This window comes from Notothenia rossii (genome assembly GCF_949606895.1).
Source record: "Notothenia rossii genome assembly, chromosome: 1".
NCBI classification, from domain to species: Eukaryota; Metazoa; Chordata; class Actinopteri; order Perciformes; family Nototheniidae; genus Notothenia; species Notothenia rossii.
This window is the reverse complement of record NC_136912.1, coordinates 38,447,643-38,451,888: the sequence shown is the minus strand read 5'-3', so window position 1 is coordinate 38,451,888 and position 4,246 is coordinate 38,447,643. Positions and strand designations below refer to the sequence as shown.

The window sequence follows — 4,246 nt, the reverse complement described above, 5'->3', positions numbered from 1 at the left end:
GCTCTTCCAAAACTCCCGTCAGCCCTGGAGACCTCCCAACTCCTCACAGAACATGTTTTCCGGTTACATGGTATCCCTTCCGACATTGTCTCAGACCGTGGTCCCCAGTTCACCTCTCAAGTTTGGAAGGAGTTTTGTCAATCCCTGGGAGCTTCAGTCAGCCTGACTTCTGGATATCAGCCCCAATCAAACGGCCAAACAGAACGAACAAATCAGGACCTGGAGTCAGCTCTCCGCTGCATCACCGACCGAAACCCCTGTACTTGGAGCTCTCATCTCTCCTGGGTTGAGTACTCCCACAACGCACTCACCTGCTCTGCTACTGGTCTCTCCCCCTTTGAGGCTTCATTAGGGTACCAGCCGCCCCTGTTCCCCGAAGAGGAGCGAGACTTAGCAGTTCCCTCAGTCCAGCAGCATGTGCGTCGCTGTCAGAAGATCTGGAGAGATCTGCCCTTCTCCGGACTTCTGCACGGAACCAGCGATCAGCCAACCGTCACAGAAAGGCAGCTCCTCCATACGTCCCAGGCCAGTCGGTCTGGTTGTCCTCCCGCAACATTCCTCTCATCTCTGAGTCCAAGAAGCTTTCCCCACGCTTCATTGGTTCTTTTCCCATCCTAAGGATCATTAACCCTTCCACAGTCCGGTTGAAGCTTCCCAGAGCTCTGAGAATTCACCCCACTTTCCATGTGTATCAGATTAAGCCGGTTCACACCAGTGAATTGAGCCCTCCGGCCTTACCCCCTCCTCCCGCCCGTATTATCGACAATCACCCTGCCTATACGGTGCACCGTCTTTTGGACGTCAGACGTCGGGGCAGGGGTTTCCAGTATCTGGTGGACTGGGAGGGTTATGGCCTCGAGGAGCGATGCTGGGTGAGGGCCTTTCACAGGGCTCATCCAAACAAGTGAGGATTTGCGGTACCTCCTTCTCCTTTTTTCTGTTTGTTTGTTTATCTGTTTGCCTGTCTTCCTGGCTGGGCGTGGTTGACCTACTTTCCGTTTTCCACCAACTCACCTCCGCTCCTGTTTCTCATCATCACTGATTACCACCACTCACCTGCTGCTGCTTAAAACCCCGGTTCAATCATCAGACTTCGCCAGTTCTTTGTATACTCACAGTGGTAAAATCCAGTTCCGGCTGACTAGATTTTCTAGTACTTTTGTATACTCTTCCTGTTGGATTTTTTTTTTGTATGCTAATCCTGTTTTTTGTTTTTTGCCTGTTCCAGAAACTCCACATTCCATTCCGTCCTGCCTGCCACGTCCAGCCCAACCTCCGTCTCAGCCCTGCTCCACGTTCTCCCCACTCTGTTCAGAGTTTGCTTTGTCCCCTGCCTGGTTTTTGTGGACTTATTAAATCCAGTCTTTTTGACGCTTCACCTAAGTCTCCGTCCCAGTGTTCTTGCATAGCGGGTTCTAGTTTGTGTCTCTTTACGAGGAGCTTAACATTTATAGAGAACATTATACATTTAGAATCAGATTTTAAGACAGTGAGCGGCTGGGAAAGTCACACCGCCATGGGGCACAAACAGTTGCTATGACATGATGTTTTCTTCATTCTCAGGCATTCCATAAGGAGGGTCAGGAACTCACGCTTGGGACCACCAGTGTCCACTCCATCCTAAGTTTGTCCCTCATCATCAGTGAACTTAACTGACATCTCATGAGAGGGGTCAAATGAGGCTCCTTTGAAGCTGCGGATTGCTCCATCCCACACATTAGCTCTATTAATATTGAACCTGTTGCAAGATGTATTTGTTCTTTTTGCAGAGAGTTTTGCAACAATGTCCTCCGCAGTCAGGTATCCTGTGCTGGGAAAGACAAAGTGATGTATTGTAATATTAAATGATGAAGCTAGATTTACAGTATAGAATATACAAATTAAGTGGTAATAGTAAAAATTAATACCGTTGCTCCATTTTGTCTTCTGGCTCAGACTGGCTATCAATAATGATAAGTGCATACCCATTTGTGTAGTTGCTGCAGTGAGAAGACAGTTGAATAATTATTTTCAAATACATAATATATGCATGACAGTCATATTTACAAAAGGATGTCGATCCTCTTCCTGTTTTTTTTTCAATACATTGGGTTCTAAACTGACAACAGCACTTTTGTCATACTCCTGCACAATCCTTGTAAACATTTGAAATGGATGCAACAAACAATATCTGATCTTTGAAAAATATTTGTAGGTGTTTTTTGTATCGTCTTCACTAAGATGTCAGATATTGTGGGTGTCATTTGGAAATGTATGAAAGTATAATTGTTCTGCTTCCTGGCAATGTTACCCACTGTGATTGGAGGTTATACAAACAAACACATGAAACATAAAGATATACACTACACAACTGTGTCACGATGCAACTGTCAACCTCGTTTACCTTTAGAAGTTGTTCTGACCCAGGGCAGACTGGATCTCTTCCTGGAATGGGGTTGGTGCTCCATCCTATTTTTACCCAGGAAATAAATGCAAACAAAGGTATTTATTTATTTCATGTTCACAAATTCAAACCTACATGGTATAATTCAATTTTTAATTAGTCTTACCCGATCAGACGCTGGTTGTGGGTGCCTGAGAGGTCTGCTAAAGGTAAACACAAATATATTCAAACTACTGTACTGTTAAAACATTCTGCTTCTTGTGGCACAAAATAATATGTTGACAATGTTTTATTTTACCCTGGCAAACTGTTGTCCATTTGTGGAGTGCTCACTTTTGGAACATTTGGAATGTCCCACACCTGCATACACACAAATGACTGACTGAAATAAAAATAAATTCACTTTAATTAAGAATAGATGCCACAATAAATCCAAACTGACCAAGGTACATTATATTGTTGACCGTCCTTTAACTCTCAAATTAGGATTTACATTGGGGCACAATAAACCAACTCCTATCTGCACCTATAATGAAGCTTAGCGCAAGTTCAAGCAGGAAGACCAAGCTCTCCATCCATATTACACGTCACTTCTTTACCCTCTCCTCCCTCATTAAGTGATCAGGGGCGTCACTCCCCAGCTAACCAATCACTCCTCTCTCCATTCTGACAAGCCTATCGTTGCACCCGCTAATCCCTTTATATCTGCTCTTCCCTCTTGTCAGCTGTCATTTCAGGTGACAATATGCAAGCAGCAGCAGGGCCTCGTCGCAGCTCCAGGTATATATTCATCAGCTCCGCAGTCTTGCGGATTAAGCTACAGGCGGCGTTCCCCAGTTGACTAGCGGTTCTAGCCGGCCACCCCGCAAACCCGGACGCTGGAGGAAAAGACAAGGATATTGGGCTCCACGGAAGTTCCTCTGGCAAATGGAAATGGGCTAATTCAGGCAAACAATTGACGTACGCCTTCAGTCTCTCGAGAGGGCATCACTGGCATCAGGGCCGCTCAAATGCGGCGCTTTCGGCCTTCACGCGGAACGGGCCCTCATCGCTTGCGAAGCCTCACCCACTTCTAGCTTCAACCACAATCCCTCTTGCAGGCAGGCAGGGCTCAAGCTACATCCCATTGAAGCTACTTCTCCTCCAGGCTCAGTAGCCAGTACTGGACACTAAGTGCGTCATAGCAGGTTCAGTGCACAGCAGGTGCTAACAGCTGCATTACATTGTCTACATCTCCCTCTTCGCCCGGGCATCGGCTTGTGCCGGCAATCCAAGATCTCTTCAGTTTACCTATGGTAAACATGCATATAACTGGTGGTGGTGTCTTAATAGCATTTCAGGGCTTCGTTCAGGATATCGCGGGTCACCGACCTTCGTGTCGGCAATGTTTAGCGGTAGTGTTCAAGTAAGTCCGGCACTGATTTTGGCCGTCGACCTCCGGGTCAGCATCTTATGATGTACAGTTAGCCCGGCAGTGATTCCGGCCGTTTGTGTAGTGGTAGTGTTCACGTAAGCCCAGCGCTGATTCCGGCCGCCGACCTTCAGGTCAGCATCTTAGGATGTACAGTAAGCCCGGCAGCGATTCCGGCCGTTGTTTAGTGGTAGTACGTAAGCCCGGCGCTGGTTTCCGGCCGTCGACCTCCGGGTCAGCATCTTTTGATGTACAGTAAGCCCGGCAGCGATTCCGGCCGTTGTTTAGTGATAGTACGTAAGCCCGGCAGTGATTCCGGCCGATTGTTTAATCCACATGTTAATCTCTCATTTCATCCATAGATCACCGCAATCAGCCCACAAGGTAAGAAACTCATTACATCTCAGTTTGTCATATTTCACTTCTTTGGGGGTTCCTTCGGAGCGGTTCTT

At 47.0% G+C, this 4,246-nt stretch overlaps 1 long non-coding RNA gene across 1 annotated transcript; it reads right to left on the bottom strand.

Annotated features, from left to right (window-relative positions):
- Positions 1-1,924: 1,924 nt before the first annotated feature.
- LOC307015504 lies at positions 1,925-2,657 on the bottom strand. The gene is made up of 3 exons (XR_013801557.1): positions 2,550-2,657; positions 2,384-2,448; positions 1,925-1,979 (listed from the first exon to the last, which is right to left on the bottom strand). It is a non-coding gene; the product is annotated as an uncharacterized lncRNA (long non-coding RNA).
- Between the last annotated feature and the right edge of the window lie 1,589 nt (positions 2,658-4,246).